The sequence below is a fragment of the Parasteatoda tepidariorum genome, chromosome 8, assembly GCF_982258835.1.
Source record: "Parasteatoda tepidariorum strain Cologne lab strain chromosome 8, Ptep-v5.0, whole genome shotgun sequence".
In the NCBI taxonomy this organism is placed as follows: Eukaryota; Metazoa; Arthropoda; class Arachnida; order Araneae; family Theridiidae; genus Parasteatoda; species Parasteatoda tepidariorum.
The window spans coordinates 51,249,266-51,269,204 of record NC_141762.1 but is presented as its reverse complement, the minus strand read 5'-3'; the positions used below and the strand labels follow the sequence as shown (position 1 = coordinate 51,269,204).

Below are 19,939 nucleotides of genomic sequence, written 5' to 3'. Positions count from 1 at the left end.
ATCTTCGTTTTTGTATCAACAAGAGATTTAGTTGTTCCTTGAAGTTGCTTATTTAATATATTTAGTTTTTCAGAGATATCGGCTAAATAACTCACAAATGCTTTACCTTCGACTGTTAACAGATACTTCATATCAGGTTTGTCGCTTAAAAAATCACTAAGAGTATCAAGCAGTTTCATGAATCTTTTCAAGCAGTTCCCTTTAGAGAGCCATCTTAGTTCAGAGTGAAGTAAAAGTCTCACATGGTCTGCATTTTGTTCTTCACAAAACAGCTTGAAGAGGAGCTCACATTTGGCATTAGCTTTAATAGCATCGATACACTTTATTACTGAATGTAAGTACTTCATTTAGAGCAGGCGAGATGTTTTAAGCTACCAAGTTTTCCCTATGCACAACTTTATTCCCTATGCAATAACACAATGCACAAGAATCATTTCTGGATTCTCATCTTTCATCAATTTTAAGTAGCAATTTTTCTTGCCCATCATATTAGCTTATTATATAATATCTTCGGAGGTAGTGGTGCTTTCTAATCTTTTACATATCAACATTTCTTCAGCAAAATGCCCTTTATCAATATATTTTACGTAAGTTATCAATACTGCCGCACTGTCTATCAAAGTTGATTCATCCATTTTCACTGAGAATTTTCTTGTTTTTAGCTTGTCAACAAGTTGTTTTTCAATATCTTCACTCATTTCGTCTATTCTTCTGCTAACAGTATTGTTATTGAGTGGCATAGCTTTTACATCTTTTTCAAGAACCGTTTTAAGAAATGCTGATATTGACGGTTTTATTTAATTCTCTCCTATAGTATGATTTTTTCCAAATTTAGCGATGAATAAAGAAATTTCATAACTAGCCTCAAGAATACAATTATGGGTTGAAGTGTGAGCAGTAAATAAAGACTTTACTGTTGCATTGCAGGCATAAAAGACATAGTATGGTATTGACTTCTATCACTGAATGTTGCGAAACACTACAGAAGTTGCGACGGGCCATTCAGATGCTAACGACTGCATTGTTTAGCGAAATTTTAAAGCGTCAAGGGGTCTACGCGGAGCCTGCCATATGCCGCAGGGAGGTTAGTTAACTTGACGACGCCAAAAACCCAGTTGATATTTTGGTCTCATCAAACGAGTTTATAATATTCATTGACCGCAATTATTTAAGAATTTGCTTTTTTTCTTACAATGTTGGCACCGAAATCTAGCATTGTATTTAAATGGCCCGGAGCAAATAGGTAAAACTCTTGTCGAGTCCATTTTCGAACTGCCCCCCTTAACAATCAAATTGCCCCCCAGTGGGGCGTGGGCTCCACGTTGGGAAACACTGCATTAGAAGATACATAAAAATAATTATATTTAAAGAAAAAAAAATGTTTCGAAGCAAATTTAGGGCAATGCACGATAACACAAATCGAAAATATTACGATTAAACCAATCAATTTGGAAAACAAAACTTACCAGGCTCAGGCATCACGTTTTATTTTTCGTAGAAATCATCAGAATTGCCCATACTTTCGATTTGGATTTCGTAGGATTCGCTTTTAAAATTGGCACTGGTGAAATAAATAAAATGAAAATACAATTGTTGAAATTTTGTTTTTTGTAGAATACATCATCATAAGCACAGAATAAACAAAGTAGTAATCCATTTCTTTCGTCCGGTTGTCACCACTTTAGGTGTTCCAGATCGAACACCAAATTGGGAATTATTTAAAACATAATTAAAGTTGTTTAAGGTTGCGTGTTTTAATTATTGAAACAATAAAAAGACTTAATTTAAACCATTTTTAATAACAATAATATAAAAAGATAATAACAAAAAAAAATGCAACTGACAGCTCTAAATTAACAATTCTAGAGCTCGAATATGAATAAATCAGAAGATGTAAAAATTAGAATGAGTAAATAAAAATAATGTTTTTCTTAGAACTAGTGACGCCATCTGTTGGCATTTATTGAAGTTATGGTCCACCACAAGAACTAAAAATTTAAATATGATGTATTAATAATGAATGATTCTATACATTACTTTATAATTGAGTTGTGTTCTTAATCGTTTACATTTACTTGGTAGATAGTTTTAAAAGTGTAGATTTGGATTTTAGAATGAATAAAGTGGAATAATTTAGATCAATGCGATGCTTTAAGAAAAAGAAGAACATTCTAAAATTTCATTTATAAAATAAATAAAACCACTGTAATTCCAAAAAATTGATAAATTAACTTATTATGAAGCATATAAAGTCCTCCTTCTTAGCATTGAGTTTTTTCCATTGAAGCAACAAGGGAAAACGGAAGGTTGAAAGTGCTTTTTCTCATTCGCCTTACAGTCAAGTGGATTTCAAGTCAAGTTTTATAAGACAATAAAATTTGCAAAAAAATATCCAACAAAAAGTGATCAGTAATTTCAGTCAGAGCTTCTCAAAACCAACTGTTCAGACAATTTTTTTTTTAAAAAAAGTAGTAATAGAAAGACTCTAAATATTTGACCATTAAAATAACTTTTATTTTATCCATCAATGTTTTAATACAAAAAAAAGAAAAAAAAAAGAAAAAGTGCTGACACATCTTTAAGAAGTTTTTGATTACTGTAAGTAGCAATCTTGACAAACTTTAGCAATAGCCATTTCTATGATATTCATCCAGAGAATCCATGTGACATTTCTAACATAAAAATTGTAACTGATTATTAAATCCAGAAAAGCCCAACCAAAATTCACTAATCCTCAATTAGAAACTTTTATGCAACATTTCTAACATATATAAAGTCATTTATTCCACTATTTCAAACTTATGTATATATATATATATATATAAATTTACATTTATGTACATATATATATATATATATATATATATATATATATATATATATATATATATATATATATATATATATATATATATATATATATATATATATATATATATACATATATGGCAACGTTACTTTTAAAAAGTAACGAGTAAAAAGTACAAGTAAAAGTACAAGTACTAAACAAAAAAAGTAACGATTTAAAAGTACATTTCTAGGAAATCGAAAATTCAAAGTAACCTAAAATTTTATTGAATAATATTCTTATGTTCTTTGATGTTTTTGCAAAATTGCTGTTATTTATTTAATTATTTTTAATTTTGAAAGTTATGGACATTAATTTATTTTTAAATTCGGAAGAATATTGTAATATAATTTTATAATATAATTGCATAATATAATTTTAAAATCAAATGCAATTTTAATATCAAACTTTTTAAGGATTTGCACGAAAAAGAAATTTTATCTATTGGTATTAATCTTTAGTTTATTATTTTTATTTATTTAAATTACCATTGATTTAAAATTGTTTTACTCTATAGAAGCACGTTTCAAAAGCACAAACATAAACAAAGCAAACCCAGATAGCTTTGTGATCTTTGAGCTAGTAAAAACTAATTGAACGTGCAGTATAAGTTTAAATAGAACTGTCTACAGTTTTATTTGTAACAATGGCTAAGGCTGAAGTCATGTGAGAAAATCATTTTCCGAACATTTCTGCGTAACGGAATAATTAAAATTTGTAAACGAATTTGAGTATCTGCGGCTAATTTAATACTTTCGAGTTTTCAAGAGTATAGTAATTATAGTAGTATAGTAATAGTAATTATAGTATAGTATAGTATAGTATAGTAATAGTATTAGAGTATAGTAATAGTAATTATAATAGTTTTCAATAGCACAAATAGTTCTTAAGTTCTTAGAGATTTGACTGGGCGTTGTTTGACTAGGTCGGGCATAAACATAATTTCAGTAAAAAATGTACTAGGTAAAAATGTATTTAGTAAAAAATGTATTAAGACAAAAATGTATTATTAGTGAGTTCAAAAAGAAAACTGAAAAACGTAATAGCAAAATCCAAAATTTTTTATTTAAAATGTATTAAACAAATGCATAAAACTCGAAAATGAATGAAAATAACTTGCTAATTAATATTTTTATTCATTTTGCAAAATAATTGCATTTCGAAAGCTTTTTTTTTTGTTAGAAAGCTTACCGAGTTTTAGAAAAAAGTAACGATTTCATTCGACATTTCCGTTACAAATACTTGTACTGTTTCCTTAAAAAAGTAACGAAAGTACAAGTAAAAGTACTAAATTTAAAAAGTAACGAAGTACAAGTAACGAAAGTAAAAGTACTGCCATATATATATATATATATATATATATATATATATATATATATATATATATATATATACGTATTATAAATCCATACGTAAGTATAAATGGAGGAGTTTGAATTCCGTGTGGATGAGTACGTGAGGTTCCAGGTACGTCCAGATAGGTGTTTATTTTATAGTTCCAGATATACACGTTTACCCATCAATTTTGAGCACCGTTCAGGAATTTTCGTTCAAGAATGATGTTTGAAAAATGAACTTTTTCACATGGGTTCTATGTTAGGCATTTTTATAGATTAAACTTGGACGATTGTTTTTTCAGATATTTAAAAGAAGATGAGAAGTTTGTTAGCTTACTGTTCTGCTTGAACAAAACTGAGGTTCCTAATATTGAGGTTATTGCATGTTCTTTAAATAGTATTTACGCTTGACAAATCATGTCAGGTATGAGCTGGGAAAATAAATGTTGGGGAACGTTAATGAGTTAGTAGTTAAACTGAGACAGTTAGTTTATGTTTTTTTGTTTTGTTATGCCTTTGAAAAAAGTTTCAATAATTATCAAAAATGTAACACGAATCGAAAATTTAAATAAAAGAAGCTAAGTTCCACACTAAAAAGCAAAATTATTCCATTTTAGCAAATTCGACAGTACTAAGGATGCGTTTACTGAAATCCCTATTTACAGAACAGGTAAGTAATAATTCTCTCTGAGAAAATGTTATGCTGTGCTAAATTAATTCAATCCAAGCTGCTGAAATTAAAAAAATAAATATTGGAAAATTTAAAATACAACCTAAATAAACAAAGAATGAATGAAACAATAATGTCGCTAAAACTTCGCTTTCTACATTTTAGAATTTAAATTAAAAATATATTGAATTAATGATGAATATTCTCTACATTACTTGATATTCGAGTTGTGTGCTTAATTGTTTACATTTACAAGGTAGGTCATCTTAAAAGTATAGATTTGGATTTTCAAATGAATAAAATGGAATAATTTGGATCACTGTCATGTTTTAAGGTAAAGAAGAACATTGAACATTTCTTCCATTGAAATAACAAAGGGAAACGGAAGGTTGAAAATACTTTTCCTCGATTCGTCTTACAGTCTTGTAGGTTTCCTTATGAGAGCAAAAATTATCGTGATGTGCACTCTATTATATTTTACTTCTATGAAGTTAAAAAAATGATTTATAACTATCGTTATTTTAAATTTTATGTTTTTGATAAACTTAGGGGCAAGTCTAATATCTTTTGTCATAACACGCTTTATAACAAGGCGAAACTTTCTTAACTCGAATAAAATATTAAAAAACCTTTTATTATAATTATAATAAAAGGTTTATTGCAATTGTAATTATTTGTTTACAACAATTATTATTATTTGTCAACAAATGTATTAAAATTATAATTATTTGCTTGTATACTTTTATTATTTTTACAAATTAAATCTGTCGAGTCGCAAAGTCCTCCATGTTCCCATAACAAATCAATACCTCTGGGGGTACTGATCCAGGAGTTTCCTTACCTTCTGGATTGGTTCAAATTTACAAGGCTACGGAATTGAACATAAGTCGAAGTTAACACTAAATTGGGTCGGCTGTTCAAGGACGGGTATAAAAAAAAAACCCTTCAAGTTTGTTTTACACTGACAGTAAGAAAAGAAGACTATTCTTTGCCTTTTTATTTTGTGCAGAAGCTTCCAATTGGGGAAATCTGTTAATCCCTAATACTTATATTAAGATGTTCACTTGACATTTTTGCTTTATTTGTTGTGATGTTTAAATTAAAGCATTTTTGTCGACCTTTTCTTGCAACTGCACTAAGATCATTTTACTTTTCCAAAACCTTAAGAAACTTTCACTTGGATTTTCATCCACTTAGATATTCGAAAATAAATAAATGCTGTGAAGTGTTAATAAAACAAAAAACAAAAATACGAGATTTTTACCTATCTTAATTTAAAAAAAAAAGATGTCACATATGCCTTTCATTTACTTATCTGCTCAATTAAAAAGCGATGTTGTTTACCGACCTTGCATAGAAATAATAAATGAATTAATTATTCTCGTTTAAAACTTTGTAAAGCCGTTGAGTAAGTTCTATTTTTTCATTGAAGAATATTAATTATGTTGAAAAAACTTTTTTTTGAGAATTTCAATTTGCAAGACGCATAAACTTGCTCGGACATATGTACGAGCTAAGTCCATTTTTTCTTCTAATTTACACTGGTGAAAACAATTAACTGGTCAAATGTTTTCTTAATATAATCAGATATCAGATATGGTCAGGTATCATCATCTTGGTCAGAAATTATCATATATAAGACTAATATATGAGAAAACAAAAATGGGCACAACTTGCACCCTAAATAAGAAAACTGGTAACTTGTGTGGCACAACAAGTGACCGACAGCCTTTCAGTCAGAGAAAAAACATGTCTAATAGGATGTATCATCATCTTTAACAGGAGCGAAACTCTCGCATGGGAGTTTCATACTGTGTACCAAGGTTCTTATCAATCCTTGTTGCAACCGCATTCACTCTTGCGCCAAGCACCCTCGAACTCTTTCATGGTTGTTGGAGCTGATCTTCGAACTGCAACTCAGTGTCCAAAGGTGCCCCATACGTGTTTGATGTGATTAGCACAGGGGCATTTCAGGCCACTCCAATAGTTGGACATTCTCCGATTGGAGGAGACCAATATATCAGATATCAGGGCCTCTGCTGACCACATAGTTTCACACTCGTAGAATGACTTAAAATACTCCAGAAATTTTTGTCAATAAATTTGCGACTAAAATAAATCTTTCAAACCATTACAGTTGTTTTCCCCTAAAGTTTCTGAGATGGAAAAGCAATACATATTATTATAGCAATATCAGACATTGGAAAAAGAAAAAGATTCAGTCAAACCTCGATATCTCGAATTTGAAGGGAGAGGAGAAAAAAAAATCGAGATATCGAAAATTCGAATTATCGAAAATCGCATGTTATCGATGGTAGAATAAAGAAAAATGCTTTTTACATGCCTTATTTACTATTCCATATTTACTCTAAAAACACTTTTTACACTTTCATTTAAAAAAAAGATTCAATTGTTGTTTGCTTTAGAGATGTGGAAGAAAGTTTGTCTCTAACACTTTCTAAGTGGACTATAGCTTTAAATGTCTCCTCTGACATATTCGGCTGCTTCTCAATAAATCTCCTTACAGTGTCCACTGCAGAAAGTGCTTGTTTGTTAGTAACATTGGGCGGTAAATCTTCGATTTCCTCATCTTCTTCTTCTGATAGTTCACAAGAAGCTTTCGTTTGAGGGATGATATCGTCATCCCACGGACCACACACTGTTACTGCATCATAGACGTTTACAAACTCATGAAATTCCATGTCATCAAGCTTCATGAGTCCGGTCAATCTGTTCCAATCATTTTCGGTGCAGTTTTCAGCAGAATTAACGATATTGATTGTTTGACTACTTTCGTGAATCCAGACTTCTTGAAGCCATTCATTATCGTAGAGGAAGGCACATCATTCCATGCCTTGTCAGCCATTCTTAATTTTTTTAATTTTAGAGAAAAAATCTACACGATTTATGGAAAAAAATTCAAGTTATCGAGGAATTAGAAAAAAAATCGTGAAATCAAGTTTTTTTTAAACATTGAGTGTATAGGAAATTTGAAGGGAATTTTTTTTTCTTCGAGATATCGGAAAATTCGTGAAATCGAGGTTCGAGTTAGCGAGGTTCGACTGTATTTACCTCTACGTGAAAGTTTATCTTGAATCTATAATTTACATGTGCGAAAGGAATATTGAAATTACCATCTGTACTAACAAAAAATGAATGATTTTTCAGATAGCAATTTCCTCCCACCCGAAAGCATTACTTCCATATTCACGTTCATTCGACGTTTATTTTAGTAGAAATAAATATTCCCTCACATGATCAAAAGTTTTCTGATGTGAGGACTGTTACTGTAACGGTTAAAATTAATATTTCGAATCGAAAGATTTCTTTTTACTTGAGCAGTTGAATGATTGAGATTAATATATGTTCAGTTTATGAGTTCTTATAATTATAGAAGTATAAATAGGATATACATATAAAATTGCAATATCGTGACAGATCAGAATCCTTACTGAAGCCTTAAATACTGAATAAACTTGCTATCTTTTAATAGAGATTATTACAGGTTATCAACATACTCTGACGTGGATTAGAGAAGGAAGAAAAATTTATGGTGAGTATGTATTGTGTTAACCGTATTATCAATACACGTTTAAAAGTATTAAAAATTTTGATAATTTTAGCATGTTGCGTTATGCTTTATGCATTTATCTTACCAAAGTTTTCAAGAGTCGTGTATTCAGTGACAGATGAAAAAAATGACATGGACAAACATCACCTTGCTGTGGTTGTGCCTTTTCGGAATGCATTTGAGGAGTTACTTCAATTTGCTCCTCATATTCATAATTTTTTAAATCAACAAAGAATCCCTCATTCAATACATGTAATTAATCAAGCAGACAAGTATCGCTTCAATCGAGGATCTCTGATAAATGTGGGATATCAACTAACTCGCCACATTTGTGACTACTTTGCAATGCATGACGTTGACTTGTTACCATTAAATCCAAAACTAAGTTACAGATATCCTGGAAATGGACCATTTCACATTGCTTCTCCTGAACTGCATCCCATCTACCAATATTCAACATTTGTGGGTGGAATTCTCATACTAACAAATGAACACTTTGAACTTGTTAATGGTTTATCTAATCGATATTGGGGGTGGGGTAAGGAAGATGATGATTTCTACGAAAGAATACGTGATGCCAATCTTAACCTAAGCCGGCCTAACAACGTGGGTAGTGGAATGTATAATACTTTTCACCATATTCATGATTCTTCGGAACGAATTCGCGACAGAAGTGTTTACGGTGAAATTGAATCCGAGTTGAAAAGAGGTAGGTCTTCAAGAGGCCTTGATGATGTACAATACCTTTTACTTAAGACTCACTATTTAGTCATTAATCAAGTCCCTGTTGTAATGCATGTTGTGAAACTAACTTGCAATATAACTTTGACTCCTTGGTGCGAAGCTGGATATGAAGACCTCAAAGATTAATGGCGGTTTTAAAAGGCTTCTTAACCATTAATGTGCATAAACTCCTAATTTGCTATTTCATGTACACAAACTTGAAAGTTGAAAGTAGTAATGAAAGATATAAGTACTATGAAGAATACTGTTTGCTTACCTCAGTTCTCACGTCCACCATGCATTTCTTTAATTTAAATGAATTAATGTTTCCTTTGAATAAAATTTGTTTCAGAATAGCATGAAGGTCAATTAGTGAACATAAATAATTTTACCATTTTTAAAATAACATTTAAAAAATTTAGGTATATTGTTATAAAAATTTGGTCAGTTTACCATCGAAATTTAATATTCTCGTTTACCAAACAGCTATATGTAATGAATTCAATCTGTGATTGCATCACTTTGTGCATGGAGCTGTTCATTAAGATCTAAGTAATCTGTTCAATCTCTTCAACGTGGTAATTTAAAGTAGGATAATGCAATTTACACCGAAAAATTAAAAGTGTGAAACGGCTAATAAGCTTAGACACCGATGCAAATAAGTTTATGTTAAAATATAGGGAAATGAGGTAATATCATAGAATCACGTCGTAATAATTAAACGGTTCTTTCATTTTTAAACTCTTAGTTTAAAGAAGAATTAAAATCAGAAACGTAATAATAGAAGACTAAAATAAAAGAAAAATAAGATGAGATGAGATGGAATAAAAATTAATTCAAGTGAATCTTCTATCAGAAATTGAAGCAACCTCTTCAAATATCAAACAAGTAAGCAAAGGAGAAAATTAACGAACAACGAAAATTGACGAGAATTGATGAAGCTCACTTTCTCTATTATTGTTCATTTTACTTTCAGTTGTGTTTAATTCAAGTTAAAAGTTACATTAATAGATTGCAATCAATTATTTTAATAACAATAATGCTTGTTATCATTTAATATTAATGCTTTTACGTACGATAAAAAATAATTTTTACTATCAGAATGCTTGTGTTTGTTTTGAATACTTTTTTTTACAGTCGTAAAAGTCTCGTTAAGGTTTTGGTGACAATATTTGTTACCTCGCTATTTTGGTACTCGCTGCAACGTTCTCAGTTGTCCCTTGTACTTGCAAAAAAAACCACATGTGTACGTGAATAAATAAATAAATAAAAACTAACTCATAAAGTATGGATAAAACTGTATAATAATCTGAGCTTAGTATTTTTAAAGCAATTTAATTAAACATTTGAAGCAATCATTCTTGTCCCTTTAACTATCGTTGAGAAATTATATTAGTATAAGAAATAGTTACTATTCATCTAATTCCTATCAACCATTTAAATAAACAGTATAAGTGTAAACAGATGAACCTCCCTTTTTTTTTGGCTAGAGACAAAGACATTAAAAGATTAAAATTACCAAATGAATGGTAAAATGATTGATAGTTCTGAAGATCATTTTGGTAAGTTATCGTGATACTTTATTAGCAAGGCTAAAAAGCCATTTATTTGGTTACAGTTAATTTTGAGTTCCGTATTTGTTATTAAATGTATTGCGAAAAGAACTAAAATTTTAGAAAACAGAATTTCCGGTAAACAGTAACAACAACGAATGGTAAAATCACCATACAAAAAGTTTAAATAAAATCTATTTTGGTTTAATTTTTAGAATTGTGGTTTCTTTCACTAGAAATGTCTTTACCATCCATGTATGACGATTTTGACACTTTTTATCTTGCAAAAGTTTTCGTTTTTTTATAGTAACGACTTTCCCTAAAAAAACTAATACACAAAACTAAAAAGAAGACGTTAATAAAATAAAACAAAATTTTTTAAAATCTATACTTTTAAAGAGGATTGAAAAGGACAAAATATTTCTTTTTCCGAAACAAAGAATAAAGCAAAAATGAAAAAAATTAAAAGTTTAAAAAAATAGAGCGCATAATATTTTTAATGAGCTTCTATCATTTTCTAAGTCTTTCAAAAGTTATGTGACTTATGTTTTTCATTTTTGATAAAAAAAAAAAAAAAAAAAAAAAAAAAAACAGAATTATTTTCTTTTTTTACTTTATTTAAAAATAAAGTTTTTAAATTTTTTTAAAATTTTATTATTTGCATATTAATTACAGAGACAAACTATTTTTCACAATTATTTAAATTTCCATAAAAGTAATTTTAAGCTCCTCTGAAATACAGAAAGCAAAAAAATTCTGAAATACAGTTCAAAAATTTCTGAAATACAGAAAGTGATGATTTTATTACTCATGAATATATTAATTTATTATGCCAATTTGGATTTCAAAATTACATAGACAAACCAACTAGAGTAAATTCCTCATCAACTTGCATTGATCATGTCTTCGTAAAAACAAATAAATTTTCAATCAAATCCGGAATATTCATAAATGACATAAGCGATCACTATCCAACCTTTTGCAGTGTTCATTACGATGAGGTAAATAAAATTAAGGAAGCTGAAAATAAAATTTCAATCAACTATAATAAGCTCAATAATTATCTGTCAAATTACAAATTTAATTACAATCCTCAAGATTCTCTTGATCAACAATATCGAAGTTTTGTTTTCAAACTCAATAATTTAAAAAATAATTTTAAATATAAGCATAAATCAAACAAGAAAGCCAAAAATAACTGGATGACTAGTAATATCTTGATTTTAATTCGAAGAAAGAAAAAACTATTAAAAAAAACTAGAAAATATCCATGGGATATTATTTACAAAACAGCATACAACACTATAGTTTCTGAGCTTAAGAACTTAATTAAAACAGCAAAATCAGAATATTTCAAATTCAAATTTTTAAATTGTGATTCAAATAAACAAAAATGGGATCTTGTAAATAGTATTATTGGTAATCAGAGCAAATCCCTTACTTTACCTGATATTTTAAGCGACTATGAATCTTCTGATCAATTCAATAAATCATTTGCAAATGCCTACAGTACCTCAAACCCAAATTCAAACAGTTTGCAAATATATATTTCACCAAGTTTAACCTCGTTTGTTTTCCTAGAATTGAATGATTGTGAAGTACTTCACTTAATAAATTATCTTTCTGATAAAAACTCCTTTGACTATGACGGTATTAATGTAAAATTAATTAAACTATTTGCTCTCAATAATATAAATTTTATAACTAATTTCATCAATACCTCAATCAAGTCATCCATATTTTCAACTTCTTTAAAAAGAGCAACCATAACTCCTATTTTTAAAACCGGCGATAAAAATTACTTATCAAACTATAGACCAATTTCAATATTACCTGTTTTTTCCAAAATCATTGAAAAAGCTCTAGCTGATAAAATGTACAATTATTTAAAACATACTAATTTTTTCTCTGTTAATCAACATGGATTTATTAAAGGCAAAAGTACAGAAAAAGCTCTTTTGGAATTTTCAAAATTTATTCATAATAGTATTGCTGAAAATAAGATAACAGTAGCTATATTTCTTGATATATCAAAAGCTTTCGATAATGTCAATCACAATCTTTTAATTAAAAAATTAGAATTTGCTGGTTTCAGAGGAATTATGTTAAATTGGTTTATTTCATATCTTTCAAACAGAGAACATAGAGTTAAAATCCGAAGTAATTTTAGTAATTATATTTTTTCAAACCGTGGTGTTCCACAAGGATCTATTCTAGGACCCTTATTGTTTATTATATTCATCAATGACTTTTGTCAACTCAAACTTTTTGGTAAGATAATAACATATGCTGATGATTCCGTAATTTTGTATTCTTGCACTGATTTAAATCAACTAATTTTTCAAATTGAATCTGATTTACGCATAATTTCAAAATGGTTTACAATAAATGACTTAAATTTAAATCTAAATAAAACTAAATATATTTATTTCAGTTTAAGAAAATCAGAATTTAACTTAAATTTAAAATTTCACTCTCTCTCCTGCAAAAGTACTAATGAAAATTGTCAGTGCTATATTCTACAATCTGTAAATAATATCAAATATTTAGGACTATATATCGATTCTAATTTAAAATGGAAAACACATATTAACAATTTAGTTAAAAAATTGCGTTTCGTTTTAGTTAAATTTTATCACCTTAAGAATAAAATTCATTTTAATTTTGTGAAAGCACTCTATTACTCCTGGTTTTACTCTTTAATTAATTATGGTGCAATAATATATGGCGGTGAATATAAAACTAATTTACTTCCCTTAATCTCAGTTCAGAATAAATGCTTCAAGATTATTAATTCTCTAAATATAAATAATTCAAGTGTAACTACTACCAATATATATACAAGAATTAACCTATTACCATTTCGCCATAACGTATTTTTTCGTATTTTACTCTATTTACACAACAATAAATTAATATGCAAATTAAAAACTAATGTGTCTGAAAGGAGACCAACTGAAATGTATGAGATTCCCCTCTTTACAAAAGAAATTTCACGAAAACAGTTTTTTTACTTAGCACCTAAATTATATAATAAATTACCATTTCAGTTGCAAAACATCAAAATATATTCTTCTTTTAAGCGTGCTTTATTTCAATTTGTGATGAACATTGACGATTTAGATCACTATTTTTCACTTTAAAGGAAGCATTTGATTTTTTATACCAGTCTTGTGCCAATCCAAATGAATTTCTTATGTTACCTTTGTTATTTTTTTTTATTTATTTATTTTTTTATATATATAGTTTCATGCATTTTTTTTTTGTTTTTGTTTTTTTTTTTGTTTTCTATTATTACAGTGCTCAACAATATATGACGTCTTATGATGAGCAAAATAATTTATGATTGTAATACCATCTTTTTTTTCTTTCTTTTTTTTTTTTTTTTTTTTTTTTTTTTTTTAAATTTCTATTTTAAATTTATTGTATTACTTTTCTTTGTCGCCTGGACAGGATTTTCCTCTTGACGATGAATATATATTCTTTGTATTTATGTGTTTTGTTCTCAATAAAGTTATATTTGTTTGTTTGTTGTTAAAAAAAAACTTGATAAATTGTTTTGTAACTCTAGCTAAACTCTGCTTAAATATGAATCCAATGAAATCATGATTTATTTATAATATTATTTGTTCATATTAAATGCAATTATTCGATTAAATCTATGACAAACAAAATCTATAACAGAAATATGATTATCTATGAAATCTGTTTCAAAACAATTATTTGAAATATTCCATAATAATTCCATTCCATAATTATTGCTTAAAACTCAAACTAATGAAATTTGCTAAAATTTGTCAGTAAAATGTAGTATCTGAAACAAACTTATCTTGAATGCAAACATTCGTGATATCTATAAAAGAATCGAAAACAAAGGAATTATAGAATCGAAAGAATGGAATTATAGAATCAAAAACAGGTGAGTAATACATAGATATTCCGACTGAAATTATGCAGAAAATGGAACTGTTAGATTTAACTGATGAAGGAAAATTCATAATCAGGGAAGATTTATTTTTCCTTTCAAGCAGCTGAAATCTTAAAAATTTGCTTCCAAAGCTAGAATAAAATCAACCACACAGTCTAGCAGAGGACTTTCATGACAGTCACTGACTTTAAAGTAAGAGGCTTAATTGAAAAAGGTGTTTTAATATCTAAAATACAATAATTCCTAAGCTATTTGAATTTATTTTTCAAATGTTTGTGAGAAAAAAAGAAGAAACTTATGAATTCATTTCATTAGCACTTATAATGACTCGATACATTTTTTTGAATTTATATTCTCAACTAAAGCAGATAATTTGTGCTCAAAGTTTGAATTTACAATTTTTTTTTATTTAAATATAAGCGAATATAATTTTTTATTGCATGCGACAATTATTCATTTACTATTTTATTAAATTTACTATATTATTTCCTTCACTATTAAAATTGCAAATGATTATGAAAAAAAGTAGAAACTAATGTATACTTTCGAATAGATCTTATAAAAATTCAATAAATTTTATAAAATTTTTATTCTCAACTAAAGCTAGTAGTTTGTGTTTAAAGTATAAATTTTGTTAACTTCGTTAAATTTTTTGATTGAAAAAAAAAACGAATTTATTTACTATAATTTTAAGTTTAGTATATCATTTCTTTTATTATCTTAAAATTCGCGTACAAATGTTTCACCGAAAAATAAAAAATATATAAATTCATTTGAAAAAAACAAACTTATAATGACTCGATGCATTTTATGAAATTACTATTTTCAACTACAGCAAGTAGTTTCTGTAAAAAGTTTTCAATTTTCATCATTTTAAACTTTCTTGATTTAAATGTACGCAAATTTATTTTTAATTACCTATAACAATTTTTTATTTATGCGAGAAACAATATTAATTGCAACTGTAAAATTTGGAATCCCTCTGTAGAATCACTTTTTTTCAAATGTGCATCAACACTTCTGGTCTAGACAGCTAGTTTTACAATTGTCTAGTTCTAAAAATTTGACTTTTATAAACCACTTCAGTAACTAATTTGATAAATAAAGAATAAATTTTAATTGCAGGGAGCATGACGACTTTTCCGGGCATGGGATCTTACGCAAACTCGATCCTGATAATGTGCTCTAACTCCCTTTAAAGTTTGTCGCAACGTTTAAGAGACCACCTGTTATATGTAACGTTTTTTAACTTGTATATTTCGACAAAAAATAGACTAAAAATGTCATTAAAAAACTGAAACTTGGAAGGAGAAACTGTTTGTATATTTGAAATCAACTACACGAAAATATCTAAGATTTGTAAAAAAAGATATTATGTACCAGAAAAGAAAAACATAAACAAAAATTGTTCCTCAGTGTCATTTATTACTATGAGTAATTAGGTAACATTAACTTGTCAAGTCTAATTTTATTCTAAAATAACAGAACTACGTTTCATTCCGACAAGAAAAATGAAAAAAGATTTGTTTTTGTCTTCTAAGTAGTTCTTCAAGTAATAGCGATATTTATGATTAAACTAACAAAGAATAAATTAGTTAAGAAGAATATAAACAAATGAACTTACTCTTAGCTTTATCATTTGATCTTAGTTTTGTTGCTGGAAGAAAGAAGTAACTTTCTCGAAGCATTTTTAGGAGATAATAATTCTTACTAACCGAATATAAAACGAAGTACAAGTACATTTATGCAAACTCGTCTTTTTTTGTTTTTTTACAGGCGTCCTTATTTCTTTTGACACCCATGTAGGGTAAACTAACCAGTGAAGGAACACTACCCAGTGAAAGAACATTTCATATATATTGATTAAAAATAAGAATTTGAAAGTTTTTCTTTAGATTGATTGGTAACAATAGCTTACTGCCAAGCAATAGGAAGTCATCTAGCGATGTTTTGCATTACCTGGTCAAATAGACTTCTCTGGAAAAATATTTGAATTTGTTATTTTCTCTGCAACAACTTGTTTCTTTGAAAAAATTATAAGGTGAGTGTTTGCATGTATATGTTTGAAGAGGAATTAATTGCATGCAATAGTTTTATTTTTCTCACTGTGAAAAAGAGAATTCAAAATATAGTTATTGAAGATACGTTTCATTTTTTTTAAAGCATCATAGCATAATAAAGTACTGAGATAAGGGGGTGTTTATTCACTGGATCACCAAACGATGAAAAACCAGTGAAGGAACAAGTGTTCCTTTACTGGATGTTTTTCTAAGTTAATGAAAATAAAAGATAAACTTTAATTTTCTTGTACCTCTAGTGATGTTCCGCATCAAAAGTATGTTAAAAATACGAAAAACAACTTCTAACCAGTGAGGGAACAGGCATGTTCCTTTACTGGGCATAGATTTCCCAGTGAATGAACAGTATGTGTTAATATGTTGATACTTTAATTTTCAATTCATGATTACAAAAGAAAGTTAACATTTTCCAAGTATTTGTGTGTTATAATTTCAAGAATAGGCTTGCTTTTAAATATTTGTATGGCTAATAAATTCATAGAGAGCATTAAAAAATAACCAAAATTAAGTGTTCCTTTACTGGGTGTCTATTCACTGGTAAGAGCTGTTCCTTCACTGGGTCTTCTTACTACTAGTTATTTGAACCTCCGAAACTTTAAAACAATATTATGTAAGTTTTCTTCCTTTTTTGTTACATAATTTGCAATTAGTAACAAATATGTTGAGACTGTCATTTAACTAAAATTACGAATTTTGAAATTATTATGATTTTTTAAAAGGCAAGCGAAGCTTAAGTGTTCCTTCACTGGTTAGTCTACCCTACACCTTTCAAACATTTTTATTTAGGACATGGAGATACACATGTGATGTCCACGACAGTAATTTAAAAGAGAAAGGTAATACAATTATTACAAAGGCAGTACAAGTCTAGCCAGGATGTCAAATTTCGAAACTAATATTAGTTACAATTACATTAAAAAGCTGAAATAGAATTGCAACTAGTTATAAGTAGTGTCTTACAATGGATTAAAATTTGCCGAAAATCGTCAATGTTAAACGTTCAATAAATTCCAAATCTGCTTTAATAAATCTTATAACTATTTTAAACATCTTAAATTCAAGAAGTCTTAGGAAACCAGCAATATTATTATATTAAAACTTTAAGGTTTGCGAAAAGAAATACTGAACATGTTATTGAAAATGAAATTTCGTTTTTCTTATAAAGAAATATTCAAGCGATTGGAAAAAAATAGAGAAATTCTAAACTATAATTCGATAAATGATAAATGTATATGTTACCGGCAAAGTATGAAATCCGGCATTGTATAGAATGCCTAGGCATTGTAGAGAATGCCTAAAATTAGCCGGCAAAGCATGAAATTATTTATATTTCACACATTGCCTAGACATTCAATAGAATGTCAGATGAGAAACCGGCAAAGTATAAAATACATCTCCGATTCGTCAAAATGTCATTAAAATATGACATATTCAAAACGTCATCGGATTTTATATTAATTTATTCGTGGATATAATTAAATTTATTCGATATTTTAACACTTACTGACGATAGATTAGAAGAAATATCAGTGTTTGGAGTATCCGACAAATATATATCGGACAATGGCACTTGACCTTAAAAAAATATCAGTGTAGGGTATACCGGGCAAATGTATACCGGGCAGTGGCACTGAACCTTAAAAAAACATCAGTGTACGGTATACCGAGCAAATGTATACCGGGCTATGGCACTTGACTTTCAAAAAACATCTGTGTAGGGTATACTGAGCAGTGGCACTAGACCTAGTATATATTTCGGACATTTACCAAAGATCTAGTCCTACTAGGTCTAGTTAAGTGCCAAAGCCCGGTATACATTTGCCCGGTATACCCTACACTGATGTTTTTTTAAGGTCAAGTGCCATTGCCCGGCATACATTTGCTCGGTATACCCTACACTGATGTTTTCTTAAGGTCAAGTGCCAATGCCCGGTATATGTTTGCCCGATACTCCAAACACTGATGTTTCTTCTAATCTATCATCAGTAAGTATTACAATATCGAATAAAGGTAGTTATATTTGAATAAATTAATATCAAATCAGATGTAATAAATATTTCGGACACTCACCAAAGCGACTATATGATTGTCAACATTCACCGGTGAAAGTCAACAACCACTGATTTCAGTTATTTACAGTAACATACACATCATTTGCATACTAACCCCAACAGGACATCAGGAAGTTTATTTCATACTTTGCCTAAATAGCATTTGGCATTCTATAGAATGCCTAGGCATTTTATGCAATGCCTAGGGAAAGTATGTAATACTTCTCACATTTCATACTTAGCCTAAAATCATCCAGCATTCTATACAATGCCTAGGCATTCTATACAATGCCGGCGTTTCATACTTTGCCGGTAACATATATAATACATGTGAAAATGCTAAATAATAATCATGCTTATGTTAACCATAATTTTGTGATGAAATACTTTATAAAGTTGTTTAGGAAAAATGGCAAAGTTGTCTTAGGGAATTGGTATGAAACTTTCAAACTTTTTTAGTTGGGACTTGGGAAAACCGACGTGATATGTCACCTATGAAACCATCCCAAGGATCGTTAGAGTATTAAAAAGTGATGCCTTGTTTCGTCAAAGTGTAAACAAATATCGTAACAATTGCATTAAAAAATAAAAAATTCCTAAAATGATCTCTGCCGAAATTTTTTTACTGACACAAAATATAGATTTACATGCATTAACGTAGAAAAAAAAAATCAAGAATTAAAATGTTATAATTATTTTTTTAAACCATAATTATCTATAACCTAAGAATAACCCAGAACATAAATTTCAACTGATTAATAGAGAATAAAAAAATGTAACCTAAATAAACAGAGAATGAAAGAAACAACGATGTCTCTAAAACTTCGAATTTCTATATCTTAGTACCAAAATTAAAAGTATGACAAGAACATTCTAAAATTTCATTTATAAAATAAACAAAACCATTGTAATTCCTAAAATTGATAAATTAACTTTCTGGGAAGCGTATAAAGTCCTTTTTAAATTTTTTTTTATTGTGCAACAAAATGCGGCAGAAAAATCAACCTTATTTTAAGTTTTTTGGCATTACAATTTTAGCATTGAGTTTCTTCCGTTAAAATAACAAAGAGAAACGGAGGGTTGAAAATACTTTCTCTCGATTCGTTTTGCAGTCGCGTGGGTTTCAAGTCAAGTTTTACAACACAATAAGATTTGTAAAACATCTCCAACAATAAATTAT

The 19,939-nt window shown here is 28.6% G+C and overlaps 1 pseudogene; it reads left to right on the top strand.

Annotated features, from left to right (window-relative positions):
- The first annotated feature begins 8,285 nt into the window (after positions 1–8,285).
- On the top strand, positions 8,286–9,433 carry LOC107438664 (beta-1,4-galactosyltransferase 7 pseudogene; annotated as a pseudogene).
- The last annotated feature ends 10,506 nt before the right edge of the window (positions 9,434–19,939 follow it).